This window comes from Amia ocellicauda, chromosome 5, assembly GCF_036373705.1.
Source record: "Amia ocellicauda isolate fAmiCal2 chromosome 5, fAmiCal2.hap1, whole genome shotgun sequence".
Lineage (NCBI taxonomy): Eukaryota > Metazoa > Chordata > Actinopteri > Amiiformes > Amiidae > Amia > Amia ocellicauda.
The window spans coordinates 2,134,873-2,160,725 of NC_089854.1; the positions used below are offsets into that span (position 1 = coordinate 2,134,873).

At 41.8% G+C, this 25,853-nt stretch overlaps 1 protein-coding gene across 2 annotated transcripts in view; it reads left to right on the forward strand.

Moving 5' to 3' along the window:
- Nucleotides 1-3,806: 3,806 nt before the first annotated feature.
- The window catches only part of plekha6 (pleckstrin homology domain containing, family A member 6), a 108,594-nt gene continuing 86,547 nt past the window's right edge, over nucleotides 3,807-25,853 (forward strand). For both annotated transcript variants that reach the window (XM_066703180.1, XM_066703181.1), the window contains exons 1-2: nucleotides 3,807-4,962; nucleotides 18,098-18,323. The gene's annotated coding sequence lies outside the window, so the exon portion shown is untranslated. The remainder of the gene's footprint in view (nucleotides 4,963-18,097; nucleotides 18,324-25,853) is intronic.

The following is a 25,853-nucleotide window of genomic DNA, read 5'->3' on the forward strand; positions in this document are numbered from 1 at the left end:
TGGACTTGGAAACCAAGGGGCAACCTCAGACAGAACTAAAAGCAAGAGAAAAAAGGTGGGTCTTTAAATTTGATTTAAAATTGTCAATGGTGGAACAGGACTTATTGTGGGACGGGAGACTATTCCAGGGCCTGGGAGCAGCAACAGAAAAAGCTAGGCTACCCCATCCTTCCTGAAAGGTGTTGGACTGAAGGTTAAAATTAGATTTATTTTATAATGCCTACAATTGATAATATGCTGAAAGAGAATACTTTTGATATGATAGAGTCTATCCAGCAGAGGGTGCTTGGACCTCTACTGTTCACTGGTAATAACACAAGGGCCAGGCTTAATCAGAGAGTTGTTAGCTCTAGCTATTTGTTAAAACTGGCTGTATACTTGAGAGTCTTAGAATAAAGCCTATACTGTTGGAGCTATAGCCATCCATCTCTGAATATTATGGGCATAAAAAAACTTTGTCCATTCACTTCTTATTCCATCACAACATCCAATACAAATCTATAGTTGAGGATCTTAAAGGGTATAAAATAGCCTACTTACATGCTATTTTATAGTTTACAGTATAGAAACTAAATATGATAATGTATAAGTAATAATAAATACATAATTTTACCAAACAAAAGGTCAACAATTTTTCAATGGTCAATTTATAATTTTGTTATAATCAATTGTTTAATCTATTTATTGATTCCTCCCTTCCAGATAACGGCCGCAGAGCTGACTCAGGTTTACCACACTGTGAAGCACAACCTGAGCTACAATAGTAGTGATTGTGCACAGAAGCTCACCCAGAAAGTGCCGGACTCAAAGGTTGCCAAACAAATCTCTTGTGAGAGAGCAAAGGCAGAGTCCTTGGTGAAGGATGTGCTAGCACCAAAGGCCATGGAAGATGTGGTCGGGACGTTGAAGAAAGATGAAACGCCTCTACCTTCCTCCATACAGACGGATGCCTCCAACAGAGGCAACAGTTCCCGCATGGCGGTCCAATTCTTCACACCAGAATAAAATGATTGACTTGCACACATAATAATACCCTCAAGCATGCTCTTGACAACCTGAGTGTAGATGTGGAGAATGTGGTCCTTAAAGTGTACAGCTTCTTCTCCATATCAGCAAAAAGAAGAGAGGCTCTGAAGGAGTTTTGTGAGTTCTGTTCAGAGAAGTCCTGTGGCATGTCACTGCCAGATGGCGTTCTCTCAACCCTGCCATCTCACGACTCCTGCAAAGCTGGTCGTCATTAAAGCCCTACTTCATCATCCTTGGAGATGAGTGCCCCAAACAAATCGGGACTTTGTTGAAGCTCACCACTGATTCCAGAGTGCAGAAGGATGATGGCGATGTTGTGGAGGTGTACCTCCTCTTCTGCAACAACATTCTCTCCCTCTTTGAAGAGGTTGTCAAGAGGCTTGAGGCCAGTGCTACTACATGTGTAGAACTGTATCCCATCATGCATTCCTTCAGTGCCAAACTAAAACAGAGGCCAGATTACTAGTTCTACGGTTACCTCACAAAAACGAAGCTGCAACGTCTCTCTCCAGTTGATGCAGGCAAAGCATGGGAGGAGTTCACTGTGTTCATCGACACTGACCTCAGGGACATCGAGAAATGGTTCGACTTCTCTGAAAGCAATTGGCTTTACTGCCTTCCACCCCTCTCTCTCCATGGCAAACTCCCCTTCAATGACCTGGAGAAGATTAGTGAGAAGCTTCACCTCATGGCCAGAGTGAACATGGATGACCTCTATGATGAGTGCACCACACTGAACATCGTTGTGGAGAAGCTCCAGGAAGGGGGTCAATGGAACAACAAAGATGTGGCAGCCAAGTTGATGGCTGTATTTCAGGCAGCTGATCTGCCAAATATGCTCTCCGTCATCTCCTACACTCTGAGCATACCAGCCTCAACAGGGTTTGTGCAGAAAGTCTTCTCCAGGATGAACAGCAAGTGGTGTGAGGTCCAGAACCAGTGCTCTGTGGAACTCATGAAGAGTGAGCTGCTCATCTCTGTGACCTTTGACCTGTCCTGTGAGTTCCACACAGTGGTTGTGAAGGACAAGGCATTGCTTCAGGCAGTAAGGAGTAACACAAAGTACATGTGGAAGAAAAAATAGAGAGGGTGGGAAGAGAGAGAATTCACATTCACAAAGTTCACTACTAGATAAAGTAGTAATCATTTTGTTTCTCCACATTTCCCTCACTCTGGAATAGGCTGATCTTTATTTCAATGCCTACATCCAGGAGAGTTGTTCTGATCAGTTTGACAGTTAAAAAAACAAATTTATTTTTACAAATAAATGTATTGTTCAGTCATCCACCATAGTGGTCTCTGTGGTCTACCAGGTCATTTGCTATTTCCAAGTTTATCAGTGGGTTCTTGCTTCTTCCAGATATACCAAATTGTTTTGACAGACCAAACATTTTGCCCATGTCTATGACATGATGTTTTAATCCTTAAAATAATTGATGCAACTGTGCTTTATTGACTCTATTTCCTTTACATTCATGTTGAGAGTAGCAGAGGACTTTGATGCATAAAAATCAAATTGGTGCATAATAATTCACCAGAATGCAGGAAATGAAGTGTCTGATGCTCACAATCTCATGGGGGAGGACCCCTAGACCCCCGCTTGAATCGCATCCTCTGGGCATGGGACCGCTGGCAAGGTCCCTTATTTTTCCACATTGAAAGTGGCAACCCTAGCTGGAAGTGACTGTTGTCGACATGAGTTCGGGTGAAAATGACTTTCTACACCCGTTGCCTACAAGAGCTCGATCCCCAGGGTAATGGGGACCGATGTCCATCCTATGTAAGAGTCTCAGCAAAAAGGAGAAGGATTGTTTATTTCCAGTTACATCGGCTCATACCTTTATGGCGAGATTCAGGATTGGCGCTCCAAAATACCAACTATTTAGAAAAGTGAGAGTTTTAATACAGTGCGAGTCAGTGCTACTGGGGGTCCTCATCTACATGTTGTTTAAGATGTTTTGTCTCCGATCATTATTCAATATAAGATTAAAAAGCTGTTCCGTACTTCACCAGATGTGAGTTCTGGCTGTTATTTCTAACATACTGCGTTTCCTAAAGTTATGGTGCAAAAGCCTGTAAAATGTGTAATATAAGTGAACCCTTTTTCTCTTCCTGAATCTAACTGTTCTGAAATGATAGTGATTTCAATGTGTAGCACCTGCGGCCTCCGGGCCAAAGAGGGCACGCTGTGGGAGAGCACAGCCAGGTGATTTAAAAGGTTTGTAAGCATAATTCATTTAGACTAAATGCACAATACTCCAATGAGCGGCTGTTCCCAGTGCCACTGGTGCAGTAACACTACTACAACAACCGCAGGACCACAGTCAGCGCCTGCGGAATATGCCAAGCCAAATCATCATTTAGAGAAATCTGCAAATGACTGCAATTGTGTTGTTGCTGCTCTCTTGCGAAGCTGGGAGTGTTGGAGTGTTGCGGTTTTATAACTAAGTGTGTTGAAGCCGTGTCAGGAGTGTAATGGTACGAAGGAACATTCAAAAACAGACTGGATAGGATCCTTGATCACTTAGATATTAATGGACACCAAACGAGCACGATGGGGCGGATGGCCTCCTCTCGACTGGACACTTTCTTGTGCTCTTATGTTCTAAGGCAGGCAATCAGCCTGGGGTCATTGCACTGGGCGGAGCATAGGTTGAGTGGCAGCGCACTCGGCTTATCAGCGCCGTTTGCGGTTTTGGTCCCGCCCACTAAACAAGGGGGTATATAAGGAGCTGAGGGCACCACGCCCTCTCTTTTCCCGCGGATTGCTGCAGGTAATCTTATTATTTCAGTCCTCATTTTCTTCCCGCCTTTCTCTTTATTTTGCACTGTTCCCCACTATTTCCCGAAAGGGTCCCGCGTCCCTGTTCCTTCTCTCTTCTCGCCGCCGGCCCTGCGAGAGACGGCCTCCGCGATGGGAGCTGCGCGGGAGGGAGGTGGCGCCGCTTGTCCCGCCGCTGTGTGTGTGTCGTGGGGCGGCTGCGTCGTGTCCAGTGCGCGGTGTCGCTTGTGAACGAACAGGGTGGCTCGCTTTGCTTTTCTGGGGGCGCCGGAGGCTCATTGACCCGCCGCCCGGTGGGAGTGCGAGGCCGGCGCTCTCCATCACAGGCAGCATCGCGTCCGCGGGTGGCCGAGCAGCACTGCAGCGGCCTCGGTCTGCCGTGAGGAGCGGACCGGCGTGTGCGGCTTGACAAGGTGCTGCTTCTGGGCTTCACGAAGCTGGGAGTGCCAGGGAGGCCATTTCTGTGGGCTCAGTTAGCGCCATAAGTAACTCAATTCAAAAGATATATACTGTAAACAAAAAACAAAGTTGATAAAAAATGAAGCGGAAATGTTTAGAATTGTAAAGAAAACAAACTTGAAAGCAAACCGTGCGGAACGAGAGCAGAACTCCGGAGCCTCGCTTTCGCCGCCGGTTTCTTTGCGTTCGATCCTGGGTCTCCATTGGTCCAGCAGGTTTGAGTGACGGTTCTTGCTGACCCAATCAGTGAGCAGGGCGGGCAGGTCTGACAGTTTGTGCAACACATCTGACGTCACTGACTGACCCACAGACAGACGAGCGGCTACATGGGATTTAATTATAAACAAAGCATGCTTTTAATGAAAGTTGTGGACAATCGCTTTCTACATATTACATGTGTTTATTTTATAATATAATGTGTGCGTTTCTTACCTAAACATAAAACAAGAATATGTATTTAAAGATTATTTGCAATATGTAGAGAAATGTAACACCATTGGAAAAATTAATATGAAAATACCGATAATCATTAATATACTTGAATAATAGACCATAAGTTGTAATATCTCTCTCTCAGGTTCAGGGCAGCTCTCCCTCCTCTGGGGTCGCCGGGTGAGGTGGGGAGGGCAGGCCAGTCCTGAGGGTCCTGGTCCCGGCCCCCCTCCCGGCACATGCTCAGTGTCCGCTCTCCTGAGGTGAGCTCTGTGCCCTATGCAGCACACGCTACGTGTCACACTACTCGTGTGTTCAGCACATGCTTTATTGCACATACAGGGCACCACATGCTACATAATATACCAGGGGATGGGCAAACTTTTTGGCTTGAGGGCCACATAGTATATGCATGAAAAACATGAGAAGCCTTTGTTATTTTTCACACTGACACACAACTTCTACTGTACAGTAGATGTACACATCTGTCATTGAACCATCTCTACCCTTGTTTTATTGTGAATAAATGTTTTTATTTTCCAAGAGAATGCAGAAAAACACAACACTGACAAATGAAAACAATTAAACAACCCCCCCTACATTGACAGCAAATGCCTGATACACAGCACAGCACTACATTTCTAAAAACTGCAATACTGTCTTGGCATATCAGACACACCGCCTTCTGCCCTAGCCCGGCCCTGGCCCGACTCCCTCAGGCCCCAGCCCAGCCCTTGTTCGACAGCTTATCACAATTCTCGGCCCGAGTCAGACTGGAGCCCGTGTTTTTTTTTTTTTTTTTTTTCTCATTACACAGCCTATACTACTGTTGCAGCCATTAAAATAGTTCAGTTTTGTTTTTAATGGCAAAGTGGTTATATTTCTTTTAGTTTCATTATTAAGTTAATTTAGAAAAATATTTGGAGCATATGCTTTCAATCCCCCCCCTCCCCCCTAGCCAAGCGTATGATTATTTCTGGGGGGAACACTGAATGCTGTGCTAGGAGTGTAAGTGCGACTCGTGCATTTTATACCACTGCAGCGTTTCCACGTAGAGACCGATTGCGTTTGTTTATATTTTGTAACTCCTTCAATGGCCTCGTCTCTGGACGGTTTTAATCCGTCTTTTTATTTTGAAGATGTCTCCAAGTAACTGCATCTTTTTTGGATAAGAGGCTTCACCTGAAACTGCAAATAAATATACAGGTCGTGTTCTTGTAGCGCAGATGTCTGCAGTTTTGCACAGATCTGCAGAATCCCTGCGCTACAGGAGTGCAACCAGTTTCACTTCAAGGCATCGATATAGGGGCCTGTGCAGAATTTTGACGATGTTCTTGTTGGAAAAAGGCATTGAGTGAATTTGATGCCGCAGCTGCAGGTTGTTGTTTGTTTTGCAGAAGCTGCTCCACGTCTATTATGGCATCTTCTTGTGTGCACAGAAAGATTGGATTTATTTCCAATGTAATTCATTTCTGGTCGGCATGACTTTCATATCAGGTTTGATTTATCAAGGCTTTCCATTTTCCATTGGATAGATTAAAATAAAATGATTCCCCACTTTGGATTATAGGTTAATGAAAAATAATATTATGGCAAACCATAATAAAATTTGTTTAATGTTTTTATATTTTTGATAAGTTGTGGTCCACTCGTATCGGTATGATTGATTCGTTCTCGTTTGAACCGAACCTACAGAGTCTGTCAATCTTTCGTCCATGTCGGTGACTCGTTACACCCCTGCCTGTAAGGCTCTGGTTGAACACCAGGCTGGCAGGTGGAGAATGCAAACTGTTAGACCAAGCAAACGTTTCTCCCAGCCTCTACTATCGGGACCATATCTATCAATCCTTAATATGCTTTTCACGTGACTATGTACTTAGTATGTAGTAGGCTAACCAATTTCCCTGTTGGCTATTTTATAGCTTATTCTGTACATATTACAGTAAACTTTCCTGCTGTTTTTTTAAGAAATGCCTCTTGTGCACTACTGCCACCTTGTGTTAAAAAGTGTCAGATGTAAAGCAGTCGCTGCAGTGTTACTCAAACTCTGGAGTGTCCAAACTGGGGACACTGCCCGCCCGAGTTGTCTGTAAGTGTGTGAAATGTGGTCTGGGGAGTTCCTAAACTTAATGTATATAACACGGGACATCTCAATGAATGTACTATAGCAGTAACGTCAGCATGTCTCTACATTAGTGTTCAGATTTAAACATGAAGAAGATGGACAGTGTGATTGTTTACCCAGCTTTATAACTTCTCTGACTTCTCTGGAGTGGGAGGCCTGCCTACCACAGAAACAATGAGCCTGATACAGCTGGGCATCTCCCCTGAGGTGCAGGTTGCTGAATGGCCCAGGCAGCTCGGGACAGTTTTCATGATGGTAGTGGGGCTGCTGGACCACTTGATGTTCAACAGCCCCTTTGTCCAGGCAGAGGACGATATCAGACCAACAGTCCAGCTCTTTCCTCTCGCTTTATCACTCTTTAACCCTGTATTGCTCTCTCACTATCTCTTTCGCCTCCCTCAGGTCATCCCTTTACATATTGTAACGAAAGCGGCGAGGATCTTTCCAACAGTACTCCACTCGTTGGTTAGTCAAAGGGGTTTCTTTATTTAAACAGTCATGCCTCAGGGCGCTCAACCAGCCAGGTACAGGTTCGCTCCACACTGCTCTGGGCCGCCAACTATCTCAAACCCTGCGAAACTGTCAGCTGACAAACTCTGCCCCACTCTCTTCTTACCAAGGCCAAAGTGTGCCCAGCACTCACCCACTCCAGCACTCTAACTGAACACCGCAATATCGCTTTCACGGACCAACCGCTCACGTCTTCCTGCAAAGGGGCCTCTTGGCACAATGACCCAATTTCAACATCTTCACACATGGCCCTTGGTTTTAATTTCCTGAGAATTTGTCATGTTTTATGTGTGTGTTATTTTATCATGGGCAATGCAGTATACATTATTGCGGGTAAAAACAGAACAGATGCACTGCATACAGGCTTTCTAGCCAAGGCTAATTTGCAACCCCTGTCCATGATCAGGCTTTAAAAAGTTAATCAGTACGAAAACACACAAGTTACACAGTGAATTGATTTACTATCTTAATTGTCACAGATCAGGGCTCCAGACTAACTTTTTTACTAGGAGCACTGTAGCCCCTAACTGAAAGTTAGGGTCGCACACCTTAAATCGACCTGCAATGCAATTTTTCACATTTTCCCTATTTTAACTGTATTACTGATCAATGCTTTGGTAATAAATAAAGACACACTATACACTGAGACACACACACTATACACTGAGAAATACTGTAGCGTAAGGTACACTTATAAATTTCAATTAAAGAAGTGAATTTATAGTATCACCTTATCACGAATCCTGGAATCTTGTAGAGCTCAATTTCTGTAATAATTGGACGCAGACACCAATTCCAAAGATATAAATTGTCAAATTTATTCAAAACAAAGACTAAATGTAGCACTACACTAATTATACAAAAGGGAAAAACTAATTAAAATTCAACTCTAGATCAACAAATCAAAGACAAATCACTTCCGTGACCAAATCAAAGACCATGGGATCGCATATGATAACACACAAATCGTTCAACAAAAAAGGTTATAAACACATTGACTACAATACCGGTTAGTAAGACGAAGGTGAGTCTCTCATTAGTATTGTTAGTCGGACATTAAATAACTACGCAGGTTAGTGTTTATGTCAGGTAACCTCGTTATATATATATATCGGTCTCATTTACGTTTAGGTGCCGAGAAAGATCCTATCATTACTTGTTACCACAATTTCCCTTAACTGATTATTATTCAATGATTAAGGATAGGCAGGGCCACCAATAATCTAATGCCTATTAACTTGTGTCAATTTCAGACTAAACAGTTAAACAGGAATGAGAAGATATTTCTCGGCGTTGACAGATTTTATTTCTAAAATTATCAACAAAACAGTTTAATGCAACACACATTTATATTTAAGAAAACTAAATGATATTACACATTCTAGAGTTATGAATCACAGATTAACATTTCTAATTGATTTCTCAAATGTCATGAATCATGAACTCCAAACTGTTAAACTTATCTGAACTTCGTCGCAGAGAGGCCTCTCTGTCTTCGGGTTCAGATAACAGCACACGGCACGAGGTCCGTGTGGTTTGGAACAAAGGCAGTCCGGTTCGGCTTTGTCCAAGAACTTCCACTCAGTCGATGCACCTGGAAGTTGGGGTTTCGCGAAAGTAGAGTCGTTTCCAAACAGATTTTCCACTGGTTTGAAGGCTCCAAGGTTGTGCACAAAATCTTCTTGGCAAGCAGGGTCTCTCACCGTACTTATTTGAAGACAAAGTCTTTGAGGAAAGCAGGGCCCTGTTTGTTCCAAGGGTAGAGTTTCTTAAGACTCAAATAGCTATTTAAATGACTGACACTTTCGTGTTCAGTCGACTTAGTCAATTGTCCAGCTGTAAAACTCCACTGATCAGGTGGGCACAGGCGGGCAGCGCAGTCTGTAAAGTTCTTTATTTAATAAAGTCCTTTAAAAGAATTCTTCGTACGGCTCAATCTCCTTCTCCCAGTTTAACTCTTCTGTTGCTGGCAAAGACTTGGTTGGTTTCTGGTTCCGGTTCTGGCAACAGAGCTACAGGTTGAGCTGTGGCAGCGAGTTACTGGTTCAGGTGAGAGAGAGAGAGAGAGAGAGAGAGAAAGACTGTCCGCTGTTCCTTATAGTCTGTCATCAATAGGTGATTGGTTCCTGAGTTCTTGAGATTGGATTTCGGTTTCAGCCCCCAGTGTCCTATTGGAGGGGGGCTTGATTTATGACTGATGTCAATCCATGCCATCTTTTGGAAATGCCGGTTGGCCCGGGTTCGTAGCTCTATGTCGGGATTTCGGCTCTCGTCCACTTCAAAGAGTTTTTATCACCTACAGGCCCCTTTCTCCAGACATTTCATAGCAGGATTCCAACCTATTTGGTCTCTTCTCAGTGCCATCCTCCCCAAAACTGTCACTTTGATGCAAACCAGTTCCAAGCTGATGAGCTAAGGAAATCTGATAACTTTGGGGGGGGAGAGGTCTTCTTTAGATCAGTGCTTCAGCTCAGAGCCCAAATGCTCTTATCAAAATACACCCAACATAATGCTACAATACATTATATACTGAGACGCACACAATACACTGAGACACACACACTATACACTGAGACATACATTATATACTGAGACACACACTATATACTGAGACACACACACTATACACTGAGACACACACACTATAAACTGAGACACACACACTATACACTGAGACACACACACTATATACTGAGACACACACACTATACACTGAGACACACACACTATACACTGAGACACACACACTATAAACTGAGAAATACATTATATACTGAGACGCACACAATACACTGAGACACACACACTATACACTGAGACATACATTATATACTGAGACACACACTATATACTGAGACACACACACTATACACTGAGACACACACACTATAAACTGAGACACACACACTATACACTGAGACACACACACTATATACTGAGACACACACACTATACACTGAGACACACACACTATACACTGAGACACACACTATACACTGAGACATACATTATATACTGAGACACACACTATATACTGAGACACACACACTATACACTGAGACACACACACTATATACTGAGACACACACACTATACACTGAGACACACACACTATATACTGAGACACACACACTATACACTGAGACACACACTATACACTGAGACATACATTATATACTGAGACACACACTATATACTGAGACACACACACTATACACTGAGACACACACACTATATACTGAGACACACACTATACACTGAGACACACACACTATATACTGAGACACACACTATACACTGAGACATACATTATATACTGAGACATACATTATATACTGAGACACACACTATATACTGAGACACACACACTATACACTGAGACACACACACTATACACTGAGACACACACACTATACACTGAGACACACACACTATATACTGAGACACACACACTATACACTGAGACACACACTATACACTGAGACATACATTATATACTGAGACACACACTATATACTGAGACACACACACTATACACTGAGACACACACACTATATACTGAGACACACACACTATACACTGAGACACACACACTATACACTGAGACACACACTATACACTGAGACATACATTATATACTGAGACACACACTATATACTGAGACACACACACTATACACTGAGACACACACACTATATACTGAGACACACACTATACACTGAGACACACACACTATATACTGAGACACACACACTATACACTGAGACACACACTATACACTGAGACATACATTATATACTGAGACACACACTATATACTGAGACACACACACTATACACTGAGACACACACACTATATACTGAGACACACACACTATACACTGAGACACACACTATACACTGAGACATACATTATATACTGAGACACACACTATACACTGAGACACACACTATATACTGAGACACACTATATACTGATTGTATAAAATCCAACAATAATAAATTACAATATTCCCAGAACAGCACATAATTCAATTAACAGGTTGTCAATGTTCAATTTGAGTATTTCTGTATTAAATCAACCTCAATGAATCCAAGAGATTTGCATAGGAAGAGGGAAGTTAAAGTGCAAATATCACAAGTGAGAACCAAATCAAATCCAAATAAATTCAAAGTAATCTAAAGAGAATAAACCAACCACATTAACTCCAATTAACATCAATCTCAAAGCAAGTAACAAAATGGCAAAAAACTCCTTACGTGTAAATCTAGTTTCCCAATCCTGTACAATAACCTCTTTTAAGGGTGTGACATATTTCAAAAACACCCTTATTTTGTATACTTAGTTGCAATTTATTAAAGTGAGGTGTTGCCATAATTTAACAACCACTTTCAGGAATATATCAGCTACAAAGTTACAAATCTAGATTTCAGTAGGTTAAAATGAAATATAAAACCAGCAGGAGGGAAGAGCTTTTAGTTCTCATTAAAGCCGTTCGAACACGGCAGTATCATAGTGTGTAGCTAAAAACTCAATAAGCACTCGTTATACTCCTCCGAGCACTGAGTCCACTAGGTAGGTTAGATGAGAATTGTTATTGAGACGATACCTTTAACCAAGAGGACAACTTGTGTATTTAAGAAGCACTAACCAACAATGGTTTAAATAATCTACACATTACAGAGAATAAAAAATAAGGTATTGTAGTGGGAAAAGTTACATGTATTATTTATTCTTTATATTAATGGTTTCATGTTAATTTAGTTTTGCCTATAAAGCTAAACATTTGTTTGTGTTTACTCCTGTCTGGGGACTACATTAATTATTCTTTTCTTGTAATAAACTTGTTATTCATGATGCATCCCGAGATTGTCTAAAACCTCTACATTTGTTGATGAATGCGGCCGACTGAACAATGGGGCAGTGAGTGTTTAAATCACAATTAAAGGAGCGACACTGAGCATTTGTAACATGTTTGTTTGTAGCTTGTTGTTTGTTGTCTGTTGTGTGAACTAGTTGTGCAAAAAGGTCTCTAAATGTACCAGAATGGTATTCAAAATGGTATAGTGTGGTAAAACCTATGCCAGCGTCGGCACCAAGCTCCGGTATACATCACAGGAGGCGAGGAGAATCATCCAGGTTGTAGTGCGTGATGAGGAAGACAGGGGTGCTGGTTCCACTGCTGCAGGGGGCGAGGGCTTCAGAGGCAGACGCACCAATGTAGCAACACCGGCAGTGCGGTGAGATAATCCGACAGCCCGGTTCAGCCTCTATTACAGACTGTCCCTTACCAGCTACGAAGTCTTTTGTAAACATCAAAGGTGTGGGAGGAGAAACAAAAATATAAAAATATCCCAGACTTCACTACACAATAACCATATTACAGCAACGCGCCAGTGAAGCTAAACAGCGCAGCGGCCGAAAAGCGGAATATAGTATATAATGTATGTCTCAGTGTATAGTGTGTGTCTCAGTATATAATGTATTTCTCAGTATATAGTGTGTGTGTCTCAGTGTATAGTGTGTGTGTCTCAGTGTATAGTGTGTGTGTCTCAGTATATAATGTATTTCTCAGTGTATAGTGTGTGTCTCAGTATATCATGTATTTCTCAGTATATAGTGTGTGTGTCTCAGTGTATAGTGTGTGTCTCAGTGTATAGTGTGTGTGTCTCAGTGTATAGTGTGTGTCTCAGTATATCATGTATTTCTCAGTATATAGTGTGTGTGTCTCAGTGTATAGTGTGTGTCTCAGTGTATAGTGTGTGTCTCAGTATATAATGTATTTCTCAGTGTAGTGTGTGTCTCAGTGTATAGTGTGTGTGTCTCAGTATATCATGTATTTCTCAGTGTATAGTGTGTGTGTCTCAGTATATAATGTATTTCTCAGTGTATAGTGTGTCTCAGTATATAATGTATTTCTCAGTGTATAGTGTGTGTGTCTCAGTATATCATGTATTTCTCAGTGTATAGTGTGTGTCTCAGTATATAATGTATTTCTCAGTGTATAGTGTGTCTCAGTATATAATGTATTTCTCAGTGTATAGTGTGTGTGTCTCAGTATATCATGTATTTCTCAGTGTATAGTGTGTGTGTCTCAGTATATCATGTATTTCTCAGTGTATAGTGTGTGTGTCTCAGTATATCATGTATTTCTCAGTGTATAGTGTGTCTCAGTGTATAGTGTGTGTCTCAGTATATAATGTATTTCTCAGTGTAGTGTGTGTCTCAGTATATCATGTATTTCTCAGTGTATAGTGTGTGTGTCTCAGTATATAATGTATGTCTCAGTGTATAGTGTGTGTGTCTCAGTGTATAGTGTGTGTCTCAGTATATAATGTATGTCTCAGTGTATAGTGTGTCTCAGTATATAATGTATTTCTCAGTGTATAGTGTGTGTGTCTCAGTATATAATGTATTTCTCAGTGTATAGTGTGTGTGTCTCAGTGTATAGTGTGTGTGTCTCAGTGTATAGTGTGTGTCTCAGTATATCATGTATTTCTCAGTGTATAGTGTGTGTGTCTCAGTGTATAGTGTGTTTGTCTCAGTATATCATGTATTTCTCAGTGTATAGTGTGTGTGTCTCAGTATATAATGTATTTCTCAGTGTATAGTGTGTGTCTCAGTGTATAGTGTATGTGCCTCAGTATATAATGTATTTCTCAGTATATAGTGTGTGTCTCAGTATATAATGTATGTCTCAGTGTATAGTGTGTGTGTCTCAGTATATAGTGTGTGTGTCTCAGTGTATAGTGTGTGTGTCTCAGTGTATAGTGTGTGTGTCTCAGTGTATAGTGTGTGTCTCAGTATATCATGTATTTCTCAGTGTATAGTGTGTGTGTCTCAGTGTATAGTGTGTTTGTCTCAGTATATCATGTATTTCTCAGTGTATAGTGTGTGTGTCTCAGTATATAATGTATTTCTCAGTGTATAGTGTGTGTCTCAGTGTATAGTGTATGTGCCTCAGTATATAATGTATTTCTCAGTGTAGTGTGTGTCTCAGTGTATAGTGTGTGTGTCTCAGTATATCATGTATTTCTCAGTGTATAGTGTGTCTCAGTGTATAGTGTGTGTCTCAGTATATAATGTATTTCTCAGTGTATAGTGTGTGTGTCTCAGTGTATAGTGTGTGTCTCAGTATATAATGTATGTCTCAGTGTATAGAGTGTGTGTCTCAGTATATAATGTATTTCTCAGTGTATAGTGTGTGTCTCAGTGTATAGTGTGTGTCTCAGTATATAATGTATTTCTCAGTTTATAGTGTGTGTGTCTCAGTGTATAGTGTGTGTGTCTCAGTATATAATGTATTTCTCAGTGTGTAGTGTGTGTGTCTCAGTATATAATGTATTTCTCAGTGTATAGTGTGTGTCTCAGTATATAATGTATTTCTCTGTATAGTGTGTGTCTCAGTATATAATGTATTTCTCAGTGTAGTGTGTGTCTCAGTGTATAGTGTGTGTGTCTCAGTGTATAGTGTATGTGCCTCAGTATATAATGTATTTCTCAGTGTATAGTGTGTGTGTCTCTGTGTATAATGTATTTCTCAGTGTATAGTGTGTGTCTCAGTATATAATGTATGTCTCAGTGTATAGTGTGTGTGTGTCTCAGTATATAATGTATTTCTCAGTGTAGTGTGTGTCTCAGTGTATAGTGTGTGTGTCTCAGTGTATAGTGTGTGTGTCAGTGTATAGTGTGTGTCTCAGTATATAATGTATGTCTCAGTGTATAGTGTGTGTGTCTCAGTGTATAGTGTGTGTGTCTCAGTATATAATGTATTTCTCAGTGTAGTGTGTGTCTCAGTATATAATGTATTTCTCAGTGTATAGTGTGTGTGTCTCAGTGTATAGTGTGTGTGTCTCAGTATATAATGTATTTCTCAGTGTATAGTGTGTGTGTCTCAGTATATAATGTATTTCTCAGTGTATAGTGTGTGTGTCTCAGTATATACAGTGAGGGAAAAAAGTATTTGATCCCCTGCTGATTTTGTGCGTTTGCCCACTGACAAAGAAATGATCAGTCTATAATTTTAATGGTAGGTGTATTTTAACAGTGAGAGACAGAATAACAACAAAAAAATCCAGAAAAACGCATTTCAAAAAAGTTATAAATTGATTTGCATGTTAATGAGGGAAATAAGTATTTGACCCCTTCGACTTAGTACTTGGTGGCAAAACCCTTGTTGGCGATCACAGAGGTCAGACGTTTCTTGTAGTTGGCCACCAGGTTTGCACACATCTCAGGAGGGATTTTGTCCCACTCCTCTTTGCAGATCCTCTCCAAGTCATTAAGGTTTCGAGGCTGACGTTTGGCTACTCGAACCTTCAGCTCCCTCCACAGATTTTCTATGGGATTAAGGTCTGGAGGCTGGCTAGGCCACTCCAGGACCTTAATGTGCTTCTTCTTGAGCCACTCCTTTGTTGCCTTGGCTGTGTGTTTTGGGTCATTGTCATGCTGGAATACCCATCCACGACCCATTTTCAATGCCCTGGCTGAGGGAAGGAGGTTCTCACCCAAGATTTGACGGTACATGCGGTGCAGTTGTCCTGTCCCCTTAGCAGAAAAACACCCCCAAAGCATAATGTTTCCATCTCCATGTTTGACGGTGGGGATGGTGTTCTTGGAGTCATTCCTCCTCCTCCAAACACGGCGAGTTGAGTTGATGCCAAAGAGCTCGATTTTGGTCTCATCTGACCACAACACTTTCACCCAGTTCTCCTCTGAATCATTCAGATGTTCATTGGCAAACTTCAGACGGGCCTGTACATGTGCTTTCTTGAGCAGGGGGACCTTGCGGGCACTGCAGGATTTCAGTCCTTCATGGCGTAGTGCGTTACCAATTGTTTTCTTGGTGACTATGGTCCCAGCTGCCTTGAGATCATTAACAAGATCCTCTCGTGTAGTTCTGGGCTTATTCCTCACCGTTCTCATGATCATTGAAACTCCACAAGGTGAGATCTTGCATGGAGCCCCAGACCGAGGGAGACTGACAGTTATTTTGTGTTTCTTCCATTTGCCAATAATTGCACCAACTGTTGTCACCTTCTCACCCAGCTGCTTGGCGATGGTCTTGTAGCCCATTCCAGCCTTGTGTAGGTCTACAATCTTGTCCCTGACATCCTTGGACAGCTCTTTGGTCTTGGCCATGGTGGAGAGTTTGGAATCTGATTGATTGATTGCTTCTGTGGACAGGTGTCTTTTATACAGGTAACGAGCTGAGATTAGGAGCACTCCCTTTAAGAGAGTCTCAGCTCGTTACCTGTATAAAAGACACCTGGGAGCCAGAAATCTTGCTGATTGATAGGGGATCAAATACTTATTTCCCTCATTAACATGCAAATCAATTTATAACTTTTTTAAAATGTGTTTTTCTGGATTTTTTTGTTGTTATACTGTCTGTCACTTTTAAAATACACCTACCATTAAAATTATAGACTGATCATTTCTTTGTCAGTGGGCAAACGTACAAAATCAGCAGGGGATCAAATACTTTTTTCCCTCACTGTAATGTATTTCTCAGTGTAGTGTGTGTCTCAGTGTATAAAGTATGTCTCAGTGTATAGTGTGTGTCTCAGTATATAATGTATTTCTCAGTGTATAGTGTGTCTCAGTGTATAGTGTGTGTGTCTCAGTATATAGTGTGTGTCTCAGTATATAATGTATTTCTCAGTATATAGTGTGTGTGTCTCAGTGTATAGTGTGTGTCTCAGTATATAATGTATTTCTCAGTGTAGTGTGTGTCTCAGTGTATAGTGTGTGTGTCTCAGTATATCATGTATTTCTCAGTGTAGTGTGTGTCTCAGTATATCATGTATTTCTCAGTGTATAGTGTGTGTGTCTCAGTATATAATGTATTTCTATTACATTAAAATTAAGTATCCCTAACTAGAATATACACAAACACAATATATTGAGTTAAAAAAATCATTAACCATTTGAATCAAAGTTGGAGCCCATAGAAGAGCCATCAGCCTTATTTAAAAAACAAACAAACAAAGCCCACAAAAATCAGGAAGCATCAACCCTAGGCCTAGTCACTCTTGTCCTTAAAAAAATAAATGAAAATGGCATTTGTTTGTGCCAATTGCTTGTACTAATGGGGTACCGGTTAACTTCTACAACATGCTGATGTCTATGGCCAAGACTGCGATCATTAGGTACTGTGATTGCTCTTTCAGTGGAAATGTCCTGCTGTGGCTGGCAACCTCAAACACACACAAGCCTCTGTCTGTCTTCCTCAATTCCATCTGAATTCCACCAGAGGATGCTGTTTCCACAATCACGAAGAAACACAAACACTCAGTGCGGTCTGTTTGCCGGCTCCCGGATTCAGTTTAACTAATGTGAAGCAGTTGTGTGAGCATAAACAGCCCCTAGCCCGTCTGTTTGAGCAGGTGGTGTATGTTTTACCGGTGGGCTGGTATATGTGATGGCGATGCATCGACTCGTGTTCTGCTTCCTTCAATTTCCTTGAGGAAGGCCCGAGTGACCACTACCCCTGCAACTGCCTTGCCGAGCTGATCCCACACAAATATAAGTCAGGACTACTTTACTGCACTCCACAGAGCAGGTGCATTGTGGGACTGAAGACAGGGAGGCACTTCTCCAAACGATGGCTGGTGGGAATCTGGAACCAAGTAGCAAGCCTGGACATGGCAGCACACTTCCTGTCAGATTGAATTCTGGGTTTGCTTAGCGTCACCAGTAGCTACGTAAGCAAGATCGACCAAATTATTTGTTGTTATTGTTCATTGTTATTTTCCCTTTAGAGTCGTGGGGAAGACGAAGACATCCCGGCCCAAGCTCAGCTGTGGTGGCGAAAGGGTGTGTCTTGGTTCGTAAAGCACGGATGCACTTGGCCGGTAAAGGTGAAGGTTAGCGATGAGAACCAGTTCTTACCTGTGGGAACCGGGCTGAGTGTCAGGGAGAGGCCTGCCTGGTCCAGACAGCACTGAGGGAGTCGTGACAAAGGAAGTACAGGGAATCTGCTGACCTGTAAGTTCAGTTTCTCCTGGTGTGATTTGTGTTTGATTGTTGTAGGTGTTTTTCTGTATATAGTGATATACTGTAAACAGCATACTTTCCTCTCAGTGAATGCTTTTGAAGGGTTTTTCAGTTGACAAGCTGCTCCTCCCAGAAACAACTGCAATCGTGGTATCGGGTCTCTCTCCTGACTCTTCACAATGAACTCCCTGAGTCAGGCTGAACCGTGTGAAACTGTTCAGAAAACAATCACTCTTTCTCACCTTCGAGTCAAAGGGATGACTGAAGCACTTTAACTAAAACCAGGCCAAAGGAAAACGGAAAGGAATAATTCCACAACCTCCCTGGAGGCAAATGCGATTATTATTTCTCTCTGTTTAAAAGGAGCACGCTGTCTGTGCCGGCAGGGGATTCTATTGGTCTGACTGCGTCCTATTTCTTCAGGGTTTTCTACACGTGACTACACTTTTGAAGTGATGTGTGTTAGCATGTTCTGTTCTCTTGTTTCCGATTTGATTTTTTTTCTAAATACACCTGAAGTTGCTCTGTGTGTTTTAATGAATTGTCCTGCAGGTGGACTGCGGCCTGGACTCATTGATGCAGGTGTTAAAACATTAAGTGATTCAGCTGAACTGCCAACCCAACCTATTCTTTTATCTGAGCGAATGGTCTTTTTTCTTTATTTTATGCTTTATGGTATATTCCAACTTATATTGTGTGTATTTATTATTTGTAATGCATTATATGAACTGTGTGTAATAGTAGCCTGCTAATGATTGGAAAATCCTGTAAATGACTTAATAATACAGTTATTATAACAACATAAAATGACTGTTGAAGAATAATGTTTGTGTTTGAGGAAGGTGAACTCCATCTTGTGTAAGGACGGACGGGTTCGGGTTTGGGTTTGTTTTGTTGTAAAACTGTACAATAAATTCACACCACAGCGTTTCAACAGATACCTGGCTTTGTGTGTTTCTGGGTGTAGAAGAGATGAGGGAGATGCCAGAGCAACAAAGAACCAGAGGTTTGGGCAGTACAGGGACGCTGATCCTTCACTATATATACATATGTATATATATGGGTCTATTCCACAAATAGAGGACATTTTGTGTCCCTTGCATATTTTCAGTGTAAATCCAATGCAAAGTTTGCATATTTTTTTATTTGAAAACTTGTCATATTTCATAATCTGAGGTCAGAACGACATCATAACTAATTTAAAACTTCATTTGGTTAACTTCCAGTTTAAACATATGTAATTTAATCCCTATTAAATAAAATATATTGATATTATTATATACGCCTCATTGTCTATTTTTACTGTAAACATATTTTAAAATTATTCTATGATAATTAGGTACAATTTCACAATTTACTTGTGCTCCCAAATCTGCAGTCACTGTTCCTCTGATGCATCTACCCCTACAACATAATGGCAACTTCCTCAAATTACACTGATTCACAGTAAGTGACGTCTCTTTGATCTTTTGAAAAAGTGCTTTTGAGCTCATCTTCTCTCTGATGTTTGTCGATTTCCTACTATTTTCCACTCTATGACTGGGGGCGGCGAGCTCAACATATCAACCCTGTTGCCTTAAGTAATGATAGAAGAAATTAAATAAAGCTGAATATTTTCATAAAACACACGCAATGCATGACAGTATTAATGCCAACCCTCAAACCTCAACCCTGTTACTAACCTGAAGGTAACTACCCCTGTTGAGACTAAAACTGCTTTGAATAACGTCCTTATTTCATGGTAAATTGTCTGTATCAACCCTGCTACTCTTGTCAACTCTACTTTGCAGTCCATGTTGGTAAAACATGTGTACAGTTTGACAAAAATAGATGCCTGAGATTGGAAAACATCTGTTTCTGTAGGGTGGATATATCCTGCCTCAAATGAAATCTTGAAAATTGGGTTTTGAAGACTTTGCAAGGGGCAACATGTCCTCTTTTGTGGAATGACCCATATATAGTCAGATTCAGTTTGACATTGTTTTAAAGTTTAAGATTACCCAAAAGAGTAATTGACATCAACAGTAAACATTCCTAGAAATTAATCTTTTCATATATTTTTAATACCTGCCTTTGAATTCCACATCTTTAAAATTATTTTTACATAGATTTCTATTTTTAGCAGATACGTGCCACCTGGTTCTGTTTGTCTTTATACTCAACTTCACACACATCAGCAGTTTTTATATCAGTTGTGGTAACAAACTTGGACATGAGTTTCTTAACATAAGACCTCATCTGAAAAACAAATCACAAATTATATTAATAATAATACAATGGTAAAATGTTAAAAAACAAATCATTATTTAATTATACAACTTTAATTATAATGTGGAAAGAAGTGAAGAATATTATATTTACCTGTCCATGGAGAGGACACAGATGGCTCTCGGCACTGAAAGAGTAAATTAAACTCTGAAGACGGGCAGTGTGGCCTGGTAGAATAAGAGGTGTACCTCTGTCTTTGGATCCTCAACATGCTTCCTAAGCCTCTTAATGTGGGCTTGTTTCTCAACTGTAAAAGACAAAGACATATCAAGCATTATAGCAAGGTGCAACTGGCATTTTAAATATCTAGGTGGATGAGCTAGGGTTGTCACCGGCCACCAGAGTCATTCTGTACAAAACAAAAAGTGTACTTTTAAGTTTATTTAATGTCTGACTTCCCGGGACAGCAGACTTAAAAGAAGAATCCAGGCAAAACCAGAACGGGTGGCAAGCCTAATCAGTGCTCACTGTTAGACGTGAAGTAGCTGACGAGCTCGATACAGCCGTAGAGTGCGGACTGCTGCCGTCTCCAGACTCGGCCTCCGTGTCGAAACATGACAGCCATGTACTCCGTTTCTCTTTGTGCTTGCTTTGAACCAGTATCCAATATCTACAACCATATCCTCCACATCAAAGTCTGACAACTGAAGTAGGACATTTAATTTCTGCATTTATAATTTAATGTACACATTGTTCAGTGACAGACCTACACAGTTTTGCCATGGGATGTTATCCTTCTTGAGGACACTGTCCATTTTTTCAAAAATGGTCTCTGCTGTGTCAGCATTAGTGCCAGTTGTGATGCACAGATCTGGGAACGTGTTTCACCGTCTCCACCAAACAGCTTCACAGTCAATGGGTTCATCTTTTCCCTTCTGAAAAAAATGAAATGAGAAAAAAATAAACTGGGTAAATACAAACATCACAGTTATTGTGCTTCAGTTCATCAAAAACTAGGATTAATGAAAATCATTAAAAGTCCTTCTTTTCTCTAAAATGAGATGTACTGTACCTCAGTGGACTGAAGTGGTCAGCAACTGCAAGGGGGACATTGTGATTTACCATCGTCACAGCAACTTTGATCTTAGCTCGTCGTGCCTGAAATCAAAGTTTAAGAAAATACTTTTACAGTCAGAACAAAAAGCTATTTCTGTGGTTAGTCTTCTAGGGTAACAAATGGGAAAAGTACCAAAACACAATGTTAAAGAAGTTATTCATTCATACCTTCGCCTTAAGTTGTGTCATGTTATCCGCCTTTGGAGCTGTGTTCACTGTAAATTTGGTAATTTGCTGCGATTGCTCCACTGCCTTGACCTTCCTCTGGTGTGACTGGTAACAAGCATTCTCAGTTCTGCAAATCTCATACCACAAATGACACTGCCTGAGTCCCTTCTTAATAAAGGGCCATTCTGTTGTCCACCGGGCTTGAATTTGGATTTATAAGTGGCTGCCCCACATTTGGTTCTTGATTTTCCAGAAGAATTTGACTTCTCGGCTGGCACAGACTTTATTGTAGAGTCATTTGGTTCTGTCCCTTCAGCTGAATCTTGCCCTACACACTCGATCCTGGCTGCCTTTTCAGCAGGTACATCAGCATGGCCAGGCTCTGGTGACAGTGGTGTGTCGAGCCTTCCGGTCAAAGAAGGCTCTCAGTTTTTGGCTCTGTGGTACTTTGTGCTTTGATCCTGGTGGACACACTCTGGGTTGTTGCTGTCTTCTAGAGCCCTTTGCACACTTTGGCTTGTTAATTTACTCACCTGTAAAAAAATCAGTGTCTAGTGCTGAGTTAAGAGATCAAACACTGGAGTGTGGTAATTCATTATTTAGACAGTTATTTAGTTTCTATTTGAAAATGGTGTCTGACAAATTAATAAATAATAATAACAACAACAATCGTATTAATAATAATACTCCTGGTCTATAATTTCAGTACCGGATATTTGCATATTTATAAATCGTTCAACATCATAGAACATAAGAAAGTTTATAATCGAGAGGAGCCCATTCGCCCCATCGTGCTCGTTTGGTGTCCATTAATAACTAAGTGATCAAGGATCCTATCCAGTCTGTTTGTGAATGTTCCCAAATTATCTATTCAGCCACATCGCTGGGGAGTTTGTTCAGATTGTGACGCCTCTCTGTGTGAAGAAGTGTCTCCTGTTTTCTGTCTTGAATGCCTTGAAGCCCAATTTCCATTTGTGTCCCCGGGTGCGTGTGTCCCTGCTGATCTGGAAAAGCTCCTCTGGTTTGATGTGGTCGATGCCTTTCATGATTTTGAAGACTTGGATCAAGTCCCCACGTAGTCTCCTCTGTTCCAGGTGAAAAGGTTCAGTTCCTCAGTCTCTCAGTAGGACATTCCCTTCAGACCTGGAATAAGTCTGGTTGCTCTCCTCTGAACTGCCTCTAGAGCAGCGATATCTTTCTTGAAGTGTGGAGCCCAGAACTGTCCACAGTATCCAGATGAGCTCTAACTAGTGCATTGTACAGTCTGAACATCACTGCCCTTGTTCTCAATTCTACACTTTTGACAATATACCCTAACATCCTGTTTGCCTTTTTTATTGCTTCCCCACATTGTTTGGATGGAGAAAGTGAGGAGCCCACATAGACTCCTAGGTCTTTCTCATGCGTTACTTCATCTAGATCTGTTCCTCCCATAGTGTAAATATAGTGGACATTTTTGTTACCTGCAGGTATTACCTTGCACTTGTCCACAACGAGCTCCAGAATGCTTATATATTTATATATGACAGTTTATCTGTCAAAAAGAATTCAAAGCAGACAGACCATCATCAAAGCAATTTGAACTTAACCTCGAATAATATAAATAAACTATAATAAAGTTTTTTGTAAAAATTACAATTTATGTCATTAATCTGGTTTTATAATAGCGAAGGATACTAGCTTTATCTATGAACTTCAAAGCAACACATAATTATTAGCACCATAAATAATCACGGATGATCAGATAAGCACTCATCTTAAGAAGATTTAAAAACAATGGTGTGGCACCGTTTTGCTTTGTCTCCAGCTGCAGGGGGTGTAATGCACTCTCCCGCTGTCTGGCGCAGTTCCTGCTGAGGACTGAGCTGGACGGTTACAGCTCTTCCCCCGAAGCCCTGACTGGATAGCACGGGGCTTCATTCCGACACTGACTTTCCAGCAGTAATAAATAAAACATTACACCTGCAGCCATTCAGTTACAGTGTCTGCAGTGTCTGCAGTTACAGTTACAGAAGAGTGTTAGAAACTGACCCCAAAAATTGCGTGGCTAGTTTTTACCAATGCGTGTAAGCGGGACAATGCTCTGACGGCCGGTGCGTGTGCGCCAGCAGCCCCGTCTCATCTCACACTGCGCTGTTTAAAGTAGGCATTGAAGTACGAGTTAAACAGATCGAGGTCTGTTGTCGAGCAGTAGGCGCAGCTGAATTAATGAATTAATAATTATATTTACCGACAGCTGCGAAAGGGTTTACTCTTTAGTTATATATGTCAGCTAAATTAGTTAATAATAACCGGCAACAGTGAAAATGTCAGTGCCATCTTGGTTTGAAAACGAGGCTCATCCTGGCGCAGTTTGCCTGGGACAGACACGGCGACCTGGACAGCGACCTGCCGTGTAACCAGCTGTGGCGCCGGTGGAGACAGAGACGTGGGCTGATGAAGAAGGGAAGGTCAGGCAGGAGAAGGGGCAATGAAGGGATGGAGGGTTAGGGAAGGCCAGGCAGGAGAAGGGGCAATGGATGGATTGAGGTTACGGGCGTGATGCTGAAGGCAGCGCTCAGGAGCGGGAATATCTCGGGGCGATGGGCCCCACCGCATCTAGGGGCCCCGCAAGGGGATCTACGTCCCACCAGACAGATATTTACAATTATATACCAAAGATTGACGTGTACCCTGTCCTATCAGAGGCAGGCTCTGTGTGGTTCAGACTCTATAGCCGCCTGTTCAGACAGCGCATGAGATACAGCGCAGGCACGCTGACACTGAGGAGGAGAAACGGGTGCAGCTTCACTGCGCTTGCAGTGGTGCATGTCGTCCTTTGTGAGTGAGTTACGGTGTGTTTTTAACTCCGTTACACTGGAAACCCGTTTTACCTATAAAGACATGTTACATCTGCAGCGCACTGCCCGAGGAGCCGCTGTGTCGGCTGTATAGAGGCCGGTGGTGGGGCCCCAGAGCGCCGCCCCTTTGTTGCCCACAGTCAGTCCCGCCGCTGGTGCGCCACCCGTCTGCCATGTTTGCGACGCGCGAATCGGCAATGTCCGCTTTCCCGGATTGTCTCGAAAATAAATGGACACACCACACAATCAGAGCCAAACCATCCCATTAATGCACACTGAACCCCCGGTACTGTACCAAAGCTCGTCTCAGTCTAATATGCTGGCGTGTGAACTGTCTGGGCAGAGACCCTGCACAACTGCAGCAACAGCAGCAGGAAAGATTGACAGGACTGTCTTTCAGTGGACTTTCCCCTAATGCAGGGGTTTAAAAACTGGTCCTGGAGTACCCCCTGCCCTGCTGTTTTTTGTTAATTACTTAATTGAATGGTATATTGCTTTGTTGGGTCAATTAAGGATTCAATTAAGCAATTAAGACCGCAGTTGGAACAAAAAACAGCAGGGCATGGGGTACTCCAGGACCGGTTTGAAAACCCCTGCCCTAATGTCTTCTTGGTCTTGGAATTTGCTTTAAAAATCACACAAACTGGACCGACTTGCTGAATGAAGGGACTAAAACAGGGCTTTCCTGCGCGCAGTGCAGGCGAGGCGAGGCTCAGTGTGGACGTGTCTCCGCTCGTCTGCTCACCACATCCGCTTTCACTGCTGTACTGTAACTTTGTGCCGACACTGTTGTGAAAGACGCAATTTGTCTCGATGGGATTAATTTTAATCCTGGTTAAACTGAAAGTTTCCGAAAAATGAGCCAATAGAAACACCCTTCTATACAGTAGGTGTAGGAGACGGCAGATAGGGCAGCGCTTGGCAATGGCGAAGTGTTAGTCAGTGGGAGTGGAAGGGTTTGCATGTGGTTTGACCAATGTGAGGAACATCAATAATTCAATTTAACATGTATTTTGTGTTTCAAATGGTTTGTAAGAAATCCTCTGAATCTCTCTCTCTGATCTGTGAACACAATGGTTTTCTGTGCTCTGGGTGCTTAGATTGTCTGTGTGTGTTTGTTTCTATGTGTACAAGTGCTGTATTAAGGCATCTCTCCCAGAGATCTATGAGAACTTGCAATTATTGTATA